The sequence below is a fragment of the Oncorhynchus gorbuscha genome, linkage group LG22 (assembly GCF_021184085.1).
Source record: "Oncorhynchus gorbuscha isolate QuinsamMale2020 ecotype Even-year linkage group LG22, OgorEven_v1.0, whole genome shotgun sequence".
NCBI classification, from domain to species: Eukaryota; Metazoa; Chordata; class Actinopteri; order Salmoniformes; family Salmonidae; genus Oncorhynchus; species Oncorhynchus gorbuscha.
This window is the reverse complement of record NC_060194.1, coordinates 7,280,376-7,295,595: the sequence shown is the minus strand read 5'-3', so window position 1 is coordinate 7,295,595 and position 15,220 is coordinate 7,280,376. Positions and strand designations below refer to the sequence as shown.

The 15,220-nt window shown below is 43.7% G+C and overlaps 1 protein-coding gene across 2 annotated transcripts in view; it reads right to left on the bottom strand.

Moving 5' to 3' along the window:
- LOC124009681 (potassium channel subfamily T member 2-like) overlaps window positions 1–9,322 on the bottom strand; it is an 82,057-nt gene extending 72,735 nt beyond the window's left edge. The window contains exon 1 of one of the 2 annotated variants that reach the window (XM_046321734.1): window positions 9,226–9,322. The gene's annotated coding sequence lies outside the window, so the exon portion shown is untranslated. Of the gene's footprint in view, window positions 1–8,752; window positions 8,931–9,225 lie in introns of those variants that run through there. The other variant, XM_046321735.1, reaches the window with a different exon arrangement.
- Between the last annotated feature and the right edge of the window lie 5,898 nt (window positions 9,323–15,220).

Here is a 15,220-nt window from a genome sequence, read left to right as displayed (position 1 = left end):
CAATATAACGTTTACACATTACTCTCACAATTCGTACCCTTTGTACGCTTGACGGATTTGAACTTTAACACAATTATATGAATAATATCAATCTCTATCAACTAATACTGAATGCATCTTTTTAACCTTAGATGTTTTAAGATCCTCACATACTATGAACTTACTAATACTTTTTAATGTATAACAGGCTATGAATATTTCCTTTAACCTGTCACAACAACACGTCTGTCACGCTGATCCTCAACACTGGGGCCCCTCATGGTTGTGTACTTAGTCCCCTCCTGTACTCCCTGTTCACCCACGACTGCATGGCCAAACACGACTCCAACATAATTTAGTTTGCGGACAACAACAGTGATCCTGCTCACCGACAATGATGAGAAAGCCTATAGGGAGGAAGTCAGAGAACTGGCAGTGTGGTGCCAGGACAACAACCTCTCCCTCAATGTGAGCAAGACAAAGGAGTTAATCGTGGACGACAGGAAAAGGAGGGCTAAACATCAACGGGGCTCTAGTGGAGCGGGTCGAGAGTTTCAAGTTCCTTGGTGTCCACATCACCAACAAACTATCATGGTCCAAACATACCAAGACAGTCGTGAAGAGGGCACAACAAAATATTTTCCCCTCAAGAGACTGAAAAGATTTGGCATGGGTCCTCAGATCCTCAAAAAGTTCTGCAACTGCACCATTGATAGCATCCTGACCGGTTGCATCACCGCCTGGTATGGTAATTGCTCAGCATCTGACCGTAAGGCGCTACAGAGGGCAGTGCGTACGGCTCAGTACATCACTGGCTGCCAAGTTTCCTGCCATCCAGGACCTATATAATAGGCGGTGTCAGAGGAAAGTCCATAAAATTGTCAGAGACTCCAGTCAACCAAGTCAGACTGTTTTCTCTGCTACCGCACGGCAAGCGGTACAGGAGCACCAAGTCTAGAACCAAAAGGCTCCTTGACAGCTTCTATCCCCAAGCCATAAGACTGCTGAACAATTAATCTAATGGCCACCGGACTTTTTATGTTGACCCACCTCCATTTGTTTTGTACACTGCTGCTGCTCGCTGTTTATTATCTATGCATAGTCACTTCACCCCTACCTATGTTATGCCCCTGAAAACAGGGGAGAAATAATCACGAGAGTGATACGGTGTTGTATTCTCAATTCAACTTTTAGTTCAAACATTTCACAAAAGTAACACATTACAAAACAACAGAGAACCCATTATACAAATAACACAGCAAAATATCTTATTAACAACGCACATGTTCATTCACAATCGACATAAGATGGCAGCTACTCTCAGTACGATGCTATTCTTCACTTCAACCGAGCAGGGCTAATATTACTCTCTTCAAACTTAACACTAACTTCCTCAAGATGTTACTAAGACACACCTTAAACACTCTTGACATGTTAGCGAGTTATAACATTTAAATTACTATTTTTATCATCAATAAAGTACCTGAAAACAGGGGAGAAATAATCACCAGAGTGATACAGTGTTGTATTCTCAATTCAACTTTTAGTTCAATGAGAAAAGACGTGATTTTCCCCAAGAATATGGGTGGAGACCAGAGCAATCGATCTCCGGCTCATAGATTAAGAGCATTTTGTAGATCACAGATTAACACTTTTAGGCACCACAAAATAAAGTAATCAATATAACGTTTACACATTATTCTCACAATTCGTACCCTTTGACAGATTTGAACTTTAACACAATTATATGAATATTATCAATCTCTATCAACTAATACTGAATGCATCTTTTTAACCTTCAATGTTTTAAGATCCTCACATACTATGAACTTACTAATACTTTTTAATGTATACAGGCTATGAATATTTCCTTTAACCTGTCACACTCTCCCGACAAAATAAATGTTGTCCCAACATTACCAACATTGTCTTCTTCAACAGTCCGTATTCACTGGACCTAGATAATCCTCTTCTGTAAGGTAGTACTTGAGCAGAGGTCAAGGGTCACAGTTCAAATATAACTAACAAGTTATATTCACAGTCCATATCTGTTGACCAGCTATATAACATAAGCAGTATTTTCTCATACTATTGATCAACAGTCCATCAATTTTAATGATCTATATGCATTGTCTGCAAATTGTCTCTTTTGACAGTCTGTGAAATCAGACAGTAGTCCATGGTCAAACATGTCAACTCTGTAGCCTCATGTTTGCTGAAGCCCATACATGTAAGGTGGCTAAAAGTAACATTGCTGTAGTGATGGCAGCCATGGAACCAGTCCTGGTGCTGAGTAGACAGGGAACAACTGTGGCTGAGGCTGGATACTGTAGCAGGAAGGGATACCAAGCTGATCATAGGTGATACGTCTTGGAGGGTGTCTCTCTCTTTGTGGCAGCTGGTAGGCTGGTTCCTCAGGTTCAGCAGCATCAGTATATGAAGGAAAGGCACTTGGTGGACGATCATCAGGCAAATTTTCAGAAGGCAAGTTAATCTCCTCAGCAGGCAGGTCTTTAACTGTTGTTGTCTCCTCCAGCCGCTTTTCAACAAGAGGCTGTGCTGGTAGGGTATCAGGGACTGGCACTGCAACTGTCTGTTTCACTGTTGGGGGTCTGTGTTCCCATTCTCTCACTGGTTTAGCATTCCTCTCCTCAGGTACTGTAGGACATGTGGGAACCTGTAGCGGCTCATGATGAAGGTCATATTCATCCCCGCTGTCTTCATCAGAATTTAGAGGCTGTGATGCAGGCTGGTGTCTCCTCGTTTTCTGAATTTTGTCATTTCTGGTTGTGTCTCAAAAGGTAAGTGGTCACAGGACATGAGCAGGTTTCTGTGCAGGACCCTGGAGCGTCCCCTACCCTTTTCTGGTCTCAATTCATAAATCGGCAGGTCTGAACCCATTTGTCTCACCACTGTGTGAATTGTATCTTCCCAATAGTTACAGAGTTTTCCTGGTCCTCCTCTTGGTGTCAGGTTTTTAATCAGAACTCGCTCGCCAGGCTGTAGCACTGTCATAGTACTTCTTACTTCTTACAGCGGCTTTCTGAGCATTTTCATTTACAATGGCGTATGCTTCTTCCATCCCTCGTTTCCAGTTCTCCACGTATTCTCGCTGGTTACTGGAACCTGCCTCTGTGCACAATCCAAAAAGCATATCAACTGGAAGCCTGGGTGATCTCCCAAACAGAAGATAAAATGGTGAATAGCCAGTCACTTCGCAACGGGTGCAGTTATAGGCATAAACCAGTTTGTTCAGAGACTCCTTCCAATTTGACTTTTGTGTCTCAGTTAGTGTCTAACATTTGCAACAATGTTAGGTTCATGCGTTCCGCTTGACCGTTTCCCATCGGGTGATAGGGTGTTGTCCTGGACCCAGCCATGCCACTGAGTTTCTTTAACTGATGGAACAACTGATTTTCAAATTCTCCCCCTTGGTCATGGTGGATGCGGGACGGGAACCCAAACTTCAGGGCAAAGTCATTGAAGATGAGATTTGCAGCAGGTTTACCTGACTTTGATGTGGTGGCGTAGGCTTGAGTGAAACGTGTAAAATGATCAACAATCACGAGGATGTACTCATATCTCCCTTTGCATCTGTCGAGATGAAGGAAGTCAATACATACCAGTTCAAATGGCTGTGTAGTCACAATGTTTGTCATAGGAGCTCTTGTTGCATGGGCTGGCTTTTTCTGCTTGACACAGCTACAAGTTTTAGTCACATAGTGCTCGATGTCAGATTACATATATGGCCAGAAGAAGCGGTCACGTACTAGTGATACAGTGCGGTCAGTACCTTGGTATCCCATGTTATTGTGCAACTCTTCCATCACTTTACCTTTGTACTGCTCTGGTAGAACTAACTGCTTGCGGGCTGTAGTGATTCTGTACAGAACGCCATCACTGTCTATTGTCAATTTGTCCCATTCTCTGAATAGGCATTTTGTCTTTGGACTGAATTTCTTTTGCTCTTTCACTGGTGGTTTGGAACCAGACAGTTTGAAATTGAGCACAGGACGGATGACCGGATCAGATTCTTGTGCTTCTCTTATCCCATCTTTTGGGATCGAGCTGGTTGTTGCAGTGGTTGTCTCACCTTCAGCTGATACTGACATAGATGCAGCTGAAAATGACCAAGGTACAACAGCCTCTTTCTGTACATCAACTGCTTGTATCGTGGCGGCGATGGTGTCTGGTGGAAGCTCCTCAGAACATTCTCTCATCAGTGACTCTACATCCAGAGGCATCCTTGACAAAGCATCTGCATCACCATTCTCTCTGCCTGGCCTGTACTTTATTGTAAAGTGGAAATCAGCCAAGTCTGCAACCCACCTGGAAGTGGTTGTGTTCAGTTTTGCAGTCGACAGAATGTAGCAGAGCGGGTTGTTATCGCTGTATACAGTGAAGGTCGGAGCATAGTACAAATAGTCATGGAACTTATCAGTGATTGCCCATTTTAGAGCTAGAAATTCTAGCTTGCTCGAGTGGTAGTGATAGTTCTTCTCAGCTGCTGTTAAGGTTCGAGAGCCATACGCAATGACCCTAAGCTTCCCCTCTTGCTTTTGATAAAGAACTGCTCCCAAGCCTTGGTGTGACGCATCAGTGTGTACAACAAATGGCTGAGTGAAATCAGGGAAACCTAAAACTGGTGGGTGAAGCAAACACTCAATCAGCTGTTCAAGTGCCTGGTCAGTCCACAGGATTGGCTTGTTTGAGGGCACCACATGACTTACTTTCTTTGTTTTTGTTTTCCGTGGGTGGTCAGGTAATTTCTCTGAATCTGCTTTCAGGAGGTCATACAGGCAGCTGGCACTCCTAGAAAAGTCTTTGATGTACTGTCTGTACTAAGTGAGTAAACCAAGCATTTTTCTGAGCTGGCCCACAGTCTCTGGTCTGATTTCTTTCAATGCTCTTACTGCTTCAAAATCGGCTGGGTCAACTCGGCTGCCCTCTGCAGAAACTATTCTGCCCAAATAACGGACCTGGGGTTTAAAAAGATCACACTTACTTGGTTTGAGTTTAATCACATGGCTGTTGAATGTTTTACTGAAAACTAGCGTGTCGTCCAGATAAGGAATGCAGATGTTATCCCGAAGCCCTTCCAAACACTCCTCCATACACTGCTGAAAAGCTGCAGGAGCGTTCATGAGGCCGAATGGCATACGTAATCCACTCATAGAGTCCCCACGGTGTCACAAATGCTGTCAGTGGTCTGCTTTCTTCCGAGATGAACCCCTGGTGATACGCTTTCCCTTGATCTAAGAGGGAGAACCAGGAATTACCACCTAAACTGTCCATGATGTCTTGGACCCGAGGGATGGGCTGGCGGTCGGGATGTGTCTTTCTGTTCAGGTCTCTGTAATCTATACACAACCGGAGGGTCCCGTCCTTCTTACGAACGCACACGACAGGTGAAGAATATGAAGAGTTTGACTTCCTAACCCAGCCCTGGACTATGAGGTCATAAATGTAACCCTTCATCTCCTGATACAGTGGCCTGGGCACTGACATGTATGTGCGCTTTACTGCTTCGGCGTCCTTTAGAGAAATAGTTATTTTCAATCGTTCAATGCAGCCAATGTCATTGTCTGATCTGGAGAAGGAGTGACACTCTTCTCTAAGCATTTGCCTAACAACCTCTCTCTGCTCTTCGGTTAGGTGAGTTAAACCTACTGGTGGATCCCACTGTTCAGTAGCAGTACATGGGGTTCGAACGCTGGTGTGATTCACTGTGGCTGGGGCGACAGTTTTTTCAACGACTTGGGCAGGTAACACAGTCATAATGGTTTGTACTGTACCGATTATTGTGCGTCCTAGCAGGGCAATGTCGTGGTCAGTGGGGTTAGAGACAACAAGCAGGATAACTGGAAAAACACCTTTCCTGACTCTGACTAGTGTGTCAAATAACTCAAGGTCATCTGGCCACTGCGGGTTCAGGTCTGGCTGGAAAAGCATTGTCATGTCATCTTTGGAAGGCTGGGAAGCTACACGGCACTCAATCTGAATGCTACTGTGTTTTGGTACAGCAACCTTCTCTTTCTTGGTTTTCACTGCGTATTCATCTGTCTGTCCTGCGCTAACAGCCTGTATAAAAGCTCTCACCTTGTTTCTTTTGCGGCTTGGGAAAGCTGTTTTTACTGTCCTGTATCGTTTAGTCTTTTCGGGTCATTGTCAGGATGTGCTCGATAACATTGAAAGCTATGATGGGATGAGATAGGCGACAGCCTTTCATTACCAGCACCGGGATGATCAGTTCCTTTGTTTGGTCAGTTTCAGAGGCTAGCCGAAAAGTTGTTTCAATCCATCCCAGGAACGGCATTTCAGTCCCATTTGCTGCAGTCAACCTTAGATCATCAGGTGAGTCCAGGATTTCTGAAACATCTCTCAGCCTTGCGTTTGGGAGAGATTCCTCTTTCCATCGTTCATCTTTGACCGATACCTGAGAGCCTGTGTCCCATAGAGCTTGGAGGTGGTGGCGATTCAGGTGACACTCAATAAGGCACTGTCTGCCGACTAGCGAGGTGACCTTATGGGGGTGGCAACCTTGAGCTAGGGATGGTAAGGAGTGGGCATTTTCCTCTGTGCAGGAAAACCTTTCACTGGTAGAGTCACTTTTCAGGTGAGTGCATTTTTCCTTATGTTTAGTCCAATGTTGGTTTTGACATACTTTGGAACAGTACAGTGTTTCTTTACATGATGAACATTGTTTCAGGTCCTCAAATGACTCTTCTCTGGCACAATTTGCACATTTCTGGGACTTTTTGGTAGCTACGGTTAACACTCGTCCCACAGCGGTAACCCGTTTCCGTTTAAAGGGGCCTCCCTTGATGGTCTGGCTCCCCGGATTTTACATCCAGCTTGAAAATGTTCCCCACTCCCACATCGGAAGCAGTGTGTGCAGCGTGCATCTGTTCTGGCCTGCTGGCAGACAAAACACCTCCTTGGAGCTTGAGCAGAGTGGTTGGTATACCGGTTAGGTGCATATTGATGCTGCGCAGGGTCAGGTGCTTGGGACCAACTGTAGTTGCTGTAATACTGCTGCTGGGAAACAGGTGGCTGGGGGTCCCTATCTGGCCTCCTAACTGGGGGTGAAGCATAGGCACAAGGCGGTGACTGAAACATAGGCTGCTGTAATGTATCCTTAATCTGAGCAATCTCTGCACTGAGACCTTTTAGAGAGGCTACACCTGTCTTAAGTTCAGCTAACTCTGTTAACAGTTCTGCGGGTATCTTAGCTTTGGCTTCCTTCACAGGACACTTTGCAGATGGCGTATCTTCTAACTGGACTACACTTCCAGTTGTAGCAGGCTGTGGAGCATTAAATCGCTTTTTGTTTCGTCTTTCTATCTCATTAGCACAAGCAATGTTAAGCTTCTCTAGCAAAACCTCATCTGATGTTTCGCTCTCTAGCAGGAGAGGCTGCATGTCTATCCTGATACTGTCACTCTGGAGACCCGTAAGGACTGTGAAAACACATGCTCTGGACCAGAGCAGGGTCATACTTAAGCCCTGATTCTGACTCCTGGGATGCAAACAGTACTTTTTGCCTCAAATCTAAAACGCGCATCAGGAAGCTTTGAGGGGTCTCCTTGCTATGCTGTGCTTCTGAAGCTAGCTGTTTGTAAAGCTCTGTTGCACTCTTCTCTTGGAAGTGGGAATGCAGGATACATCTAAGTGTGGGAAGAGTTAGCTGGGGTTTACCTTCCAAGTAGCTGCGTAGCTGTGAGCCTGGAGAAATAGCCCTGACTACTGCGTCTACTATTTATACCTCAGGATAGCCTCTGTTAAGTCCATTTTCAATCTGATGGGCAAGGCTGGGAAAAATCTGTTTTTCTTTCTGGCCCAGTTCACCTATCTGACCAGAAATTTTAAACTCTTTGCGCCAGTATGAGCTGGACTGTGCATTGGGTGAGAGCGGCACGCTCCCCTGAAGATTGGCATGGTGTTGGGGCTGACGCAGAGAATCACTGGCTTTGGCTGCAGTAATCTGCTCAGTTCCCACCCCTTGTTGCGGGGTTACAGTTCTCAGTTCCTCTATTCTGTGATGTGTTCCGGCTGGTTCAATATCATGGTCTATTTGCCCTGTTTTGTTATCTATGCCACTGATCATCTCTGTCATTTCGTCTCTAAGTAGCAACAATTCCGACATGCCACCATCTTCTAAATCTGCAACTTCCTCTCTTTCAAGGAACATCATAATGTGAGTCATCAATGATATGCGGGATTTGTTTTGAACATCTCTTCTCTGTTCGCCTGATATTTCAAGGAAATCACGTCTCTAGTAATTTGTCTTTAGTCATGGTGTACAATTCTCCTACTACCTCTTCCTGTAGTTCTTCCAAGGCGCTTGTCATGTTGACAGAACAGGGTGAACTTTTACTGTGCAGGAGTTGACTCGGAATTAGATGGTCCTTACTGTCTCCGATGGTCGATCAATGGCCTCAGTTGACACGTACTTAACCACTAACTTCCAGCTTCCCTCGAACAGCAACACTTTCCTCACTGCAGCCTGCCTGAGTTGTTATGTGGAGATAACCGGTACCCCCTGTATATAGCCTCGTTATTGTGTTACTCTTTAATCAATGTTTATTTTTTACTCGAGTTTATTTGGTAAATATTTTCTTAACTCTTCTTGAACTGCACTGTTGGTTAAGTAAGTAAGCATTTCACGGTAAGGTCTACACTTCGGCGCATGTGACAACATTTTTATTGTGTTTGTGCCGTCATGTGCATTAGTAGCACAATCTCTAACTTATTTACATTTATTTTTACTTACACTTGTATGTTGACTCCATTTTGACATTGTGGTTTTCATTTTTGGCTAACTTTTCTTGGCGGATGTACAATCGTCGCGAATTGAATTATGGGGAGTTACAGGCCCTGAAGTGAACATAGTTGTACACGCAAACTCGACTAAAAATGAGGGCTGAGGGTCTTACGTTGCAAACTTTCCTTGCTTGGCTAATCATTTTGACCGCCCTCCAAGATGGAACCACACGGCTAATCTTGTGCCTAACCTTAAATTAACACCAAAAAGCTAATTTTTGTTTTCATAAATTTTGTACGATATCGCCAATTTGAAGTTGTGGCTGTGGTAACTAATATAAGAATCCGGGAGTCCCATAAGAATCCGGGAGGGTGGGGAAAACCAAGGTGTCCGTCAGGAAACCAAATTTCCCTAGTGTCCAAGAAACTGTGTCACCCATAGCAATAGTCACCAGTTAAGTACCAAAACTGTGTATAACATACCATTCGGAGAAGTCTTAGAAACCAGGAAGAAATTAAATCTGGGCAGGTCAATACAGTTCCCTGTCATTGACGTATCAAGACTGCCACCTTGTGGTCAAAAGCGGATACAACTTTCAACCTGAGCGATAAGAATGTGTCATTATCTGTAGAGTAAACCATTGTAATATCTGTGAAGAGGCCCTCAAATCATCACCCTTAAGATGTTGGGAAACCCAGGGACTGAATGCAAAATAAATTAGTATATGGTAACATTAATGGACCATCAGAGTAATGTTGACTATGTTAAAATATGTAATTTATCTTCCCCAGAATATGACAAGCCATAATTTGTTTATAATAAAATGCATTAATGCTGTTGTGATACTCACACTAAGGTCAGAGTTCACCATGCTGTGGTGAGAAGTGCAGGGTGCCTCTTGGAGTGCATCTGATGTGCCAGTTGCAAAGTTGACCTTGATGAGATTAAAACATGCAACCTTTGGGTTGCTAGACGTTTGAGTTATATAGCCACCCCGACCAACTTCTGTCTTATGTAACCAAACTTAACATATCATATTAATTTGAGTGTCCCAGATTTTCAAATCAAATAAAATAAAATTGTATTTGTCACATGCCGAATACAACAGGTGTAGAAGACCTTACTGTGAAATGCTTACTTACAAGCCCTTAACCAACTATGCAGTTTTAAGAAAATTAATAGTTAAGAAAATATTTACTAAATAAACTAAAGTGAAAAAATATATAAAAATAAATAACACCAAAAAATTAAAATAATGAGGCTATAAACAGGGGGCATCGGTGTCGAGTCAATGTGCGGAGTTACAAGTTAGTCAAGGATTTGTATTTATGTAATCCATTTTAGAATAAGGTAGTAACGTAAGAAAATGTGGAAAAAGTCAACATCAACAGTCAACATATCAACATGTACATATTCCACATTTTCTTACATTACTACCTTATTCTAAAATTGATTAAATAAATACAAATCCGGAGCAATCTACACACAATACCTCTTAATGACGAAGCAAAAACAGGTTTTTAGATTTTTTTCAAATGTATAAAAAATATACCTTATTTACTTAACTACTCAGACCCTTTGCTATGAGACTCGAAATTGACCTCAGGTGCATCCTGTTTCCATTGATTATCCTTGAGATGTTTCTACAACTTGATTGGAGACCACCTGTGGTAAATTAAATTGATTGGACATGATTTGGAAAGGCACACACCTGTCTATATATAAGGTCCCACAGTTGACAGTGAATGTCAGAGCAAAAACCAAGCCATGAGGTCAAAGGAATTGTCTGTAGAGCTCCGAGACAGGATTGTCTTGAAGCACAGATCTGGGGAAGAGTACCAAAAATGTTCTGCAGCTTTGAAGATCCCCAAGAACACAGTGGCCTCCATCATTAAATGGAAGAAGTTTGGAACCACCAAGACTCTTCCTAGAGCTGTCTGCCCAGCCAAACTGAGCAATCAGTGGAGAAGGGCCTTAGTCGGGGAGGTGACCAAGAACCCGAGGGTCAGCTCTAGAGGTTCTCTGTGGAGATGGGAGAACCTTCCAAGAGGAAAACCATCTCTGCAGCACTCCACCAATCAGGCCTTTATGGTAGAGTGGCCAGATGGAAGACACTACTCATTAAAAGGCACATGACAGCTCACTTGGAGTTTGCTAAAAGCCACCTAAAGACTCTTAGACTATAAGAAATAAGATTCTCTTCTCTGATGAAACCATGACTGAACACTTTGGCCTGAAGCATGGCGGTGGCAGCATCCTGCTGTGGGGATGTTTTTCAGCAACAGGGACTGAGAGACTAGTCAGGATCAAGGGAAAGATAAACGTAGCAAAGTACAGAGATCCTTGATGAAACCATCGCTGGTTCTACCTTCCAACAGGACAACAGGATAGCCAAGACAATGCAGGAGTGGCTTCGGGAGAAGTCTCTGAAGGTCCTTGAGTGGCCCAGCCAGAGCCCCGACTTGAGCCTGATCGAACATCTCTGGAGAGACCTGAAAATAGCTGTGCATCAACACTCTCCATCCAACCTGACAGATCTTGAGAGGATCTGCAGAGAAGAATGGGAGAAACTCCCCAAATAGGTGTGCCAAGCTTGTAGAGTCATCTCCAAGAAGAAGTACTTTACAAAGTACTGAGTAAACAGTCTGAATACTTATGTAAATGTGATATTTCTGTTTATTATTTATCCATTTGCAAAAATTTCTAAAAACCTGCTTTTGCTTTGTGATTATGGGGTATTGTGTGTATACTGATGAGGGGAAAAAACAACAATCAATTTTAGAAATAGGCTGTAACGTAACAAAATGTGGGGAAAAATCAAGGGGTCTGAATACTTTCTGAAGGCACTGTAGATAATAAACAGTGAGTAGCAGCAGATATAAGCTGTTAAGGAGCTTTTTGGACCTAGACTTGGCACTCCGGTACTGCTTGCCCTGCGGTGACAGAGAGAACAGTCTATGGGTAGCTGGAGTCTGACCATTTTTAGGGCCTTCCTCTGACACCGCCTAGTATAGAGATCCTGGATGGCAGGGTGCTTGGCCCCAGTATGTACTGGGCCGTACGCACGACCCTCTGTGGCGCCTTGCAGTCGGAAGCCAAGCAGTTCCATACCAGGCGGTGATGCAACCAGTCAGCTCTCAATGGTGCATTTGTAGAACTTTTTGAGGACCTGAGGACCCATGCCAAATCTTCTCAGTCTCCTGAGGGGGACTCGTTTACTACGCTACGTCTAATCTATGAGACTAGGTTGGTTTGTCCTCCTAATTGACTGGGAAAGGGTGAAACTTAGTCAAGACGACAACAACTCAAATGCCTTCACTACAGAATGGCATAAATATCCAACAGAGTGACTACTGTGATCATAAGAACTTATCCAAACCAAAAACGTGGATAGATGGCAGTATTTGCGCAAAACTGAAAGCATGAACCAAAACATTTTAGCACGGGAAGGTGACTGGGAACATGGACGTGTACAAACAGACCAGGTGGAAATCCCACCTCCATAATGCTATCCCTTACGAAAAAGTCCTTCAGGAATCCTGCCGGAATTCAACCTTTTATGAAGGAATTGTGCAGGTGTCCTGCAGGAATCCTGTAGGTTTGATAAACTCAGGAAAAGTCCCTGACCATAAGAACGTATCCAAACCAAAAACCATGGATAGGTGGCAGCATGTCCTGCAAAAGTTTTGAAAATCCTGCACAAACATGACAATTCCTGCAGGACCAAAACCTTCAGGATTTTCATATTCCGGCAGGATATGGCAATTCCCGCAGGACCAAGAATATCCCAACACGGATCCTGAAGAACCGAATCCTGCAGGATTTTGGTATTCCTAGGGCCATATCAGAGAGTCAAAGTGCTGGAGAAGATAAAGTGTGTGGAGGTGAAAAACATTTTTTCAGGTAAGGAGTCAGAAACATACTAAAACTACAACACATTCTATATAAACATGTTAGGGGGTATCAGTTATTTTTTATGTGTTGTGTTTCCAAAATATTTGTAAGTTAGATAGCTTTGCTAGCGTGGTCTCTAACACTGGCTGCTAAATAGCTAGCTAGCTTTGACAACAAACAAACAAACAAAAAAACTTTTACTGACAAATGAGGTTTCATATCCCTCTTTAGTACTATGTCTCTTTAGTACTGTTACAAGTTAGGCAACCAAAACATTTTTTTTTAAATGGGTGGTGAAAGATTCTTGAATGACTAGGCTAATGGCTTCTTGGCTAAAGTAGCACTTAACAACACAGTAAAACAATGTCACATAACTGATCATGACATGTAAATAAGGAAGTGATTGCATTTGTATACACTGAACAAAATGTATGAATGGAACATGTTTCTTGAGGTAAAATAAAAGATCCCCAAAATGCACAAAAAAGTGTATTTCCCTCAAATTTTGCGTACAAATTTGTTTACGTACCTGTTAGTGAATATTTCTCCTTTGCCAGGATAATCCATCCACCTGACAGGTGTGGCATATCAGGAAGCTGATTAAACAGCATGATCATTACACAGGTACACCTTGTCCTGGGGACAATAAAAGGCCCCTCTAAAATGTGTAGTTTTGTCATGCAACACAATGCCACAGACCTCTCAAGAGCTGTTGCCAGAGAATGTAATGTTCATTTCACTATCATAAGCAGCCTCCAACATATTTTTTGAGAATTTGGCAGTACGTCCAACCGGCCTCACAACCGCAGACCAAGTGTAACCATGCCAGCCCAGGACCTCCACGTCTGTCTTCTTCACTTGCGGGATCGTCTGAGACCTGCCATCTGGACAGCTGATGAAACTGAGGAGTATTTCTATCTGTAATAAAGCCCTTTTGTGGGGAAAAACCGTTTCTGATTGGCTGGGCCTGGCTCCCAAGTGTGTGGGCCTATGACCTCCCAGGCCCACCCATAGCTGCATCCCTCCCCAATTTGTCCACATTACATCAGCCATAATAGCAGTATTTTGTCAGTATGCCATTATCAGTATATTGTGTTGTTTGGCTCCCTCTAGTGGGTGTTTATAGAAAGTCAGCCACACCAATGTGTCAGAGGAAACACCGTCCAACAGGCAACTGAAGTCAGCTTGCAGGTGCCCAGTCCACCGCAAGGAGTCACTAGAGCACAATGGGACAAGGAAATCCCACCCAGCCAAACCCTCCCCTAACCTGGACGACGCTGGGCCAATTGTGCACCGCCTCATGGGTCTCCCAGTCACAGCCAGTTGTGACACAGCCTGGATTCAAACCAGGGAATGTAGTGACACCACTTGCACTGAGATGCAGTGTCTTAGACCACTGCGCCACTCGGGAGCCCCTATGTCGTTGAAAGAGCAGATGTTCTTCATTTTTTGTATACTCAGTGTTCATGCCATTTCACTTGTTAAGATCAACATAATATCCCAGTGTGAAATCTATTTTTATTAATGTTTTGTATACTCAGTGTAGAGACACATCAGGGGCCCCCGAGTGGTACAGTGGTCGTGTGCCACTAGAGATCCAGGTTCAAGTTCATGCTCTGTCGATGCCGGTGATGACTGGGAGACCCATGGGGCCGTGCACAATTGGCCCAGCGTTGTCCGGGTTAGGGGAGGGTTTGTCCGGCAGGGATGTCCTTTAGAAACAGGTTAGGAAAACTCCTCTAACCTGCTGGGTAAGTTAACTTAGCAGGTTTGGATAATTAGATGATGGTTAGGGAAAGGTTTAGGTATAGCTAGAGTGCTCTCCTGACCTACTACAAAAAGTAACTTCCAGTCGTAGCTGCACTCTTTTGACAATCGTGGTGACTGCATTCTTCATCTCATCCCCATTCGTCCTTCTCCATGTCTTCTTTGGGCAGCAAACCTTCCTTTTACTTCAACAGAATAGACCCCTTTACTGTTCTGCCCTTATTCTCCCTCATTTCTGACCCACTTGCAATTTGTATTTTGATTATGACATGCTATTTGCATACAGTACATTAGGCAACTCAGTATGTCAGCATCAACAAATATGAATTAATCAGCATAAACGTAAAAACAATACCTCAGTTAGATTTACTGACGTCATGCAAATTGGCTCCCTATGTACAGTGCGCTACCGCTGTGTTTTACTGTACGGTAGGTTTGATTCAACGCCTGTACCAGTGTTTCATTGTGGAACACGTTTTGGTGACAGAAGTGCCACAGCGAGACAGACTAGAGCCATATTGCCTCCGCTGGCCTCTGGCCAATGCAGATTCTGCCTCAACTGGCTAAACGCACACTGCTTTTAACAACTACGTAAGAGACGGGTCCTCCTACTCCTAAATATATGTGAGGTAGGTTCCAGTTTATTATGTAAGCTTTCGTGTTTCTAGAATGTAAATGTTCACCATTGCTCAAATTAGTCCTGTAAACTCCTCCCTGGACAACAGTTGATTTGTAAGACATTTTAAGTGCATTAACTTAATCCAGAATAGGCTATATGGCTTGTAGTGATCCCAGCATTAGACTGGACTGGGCAGC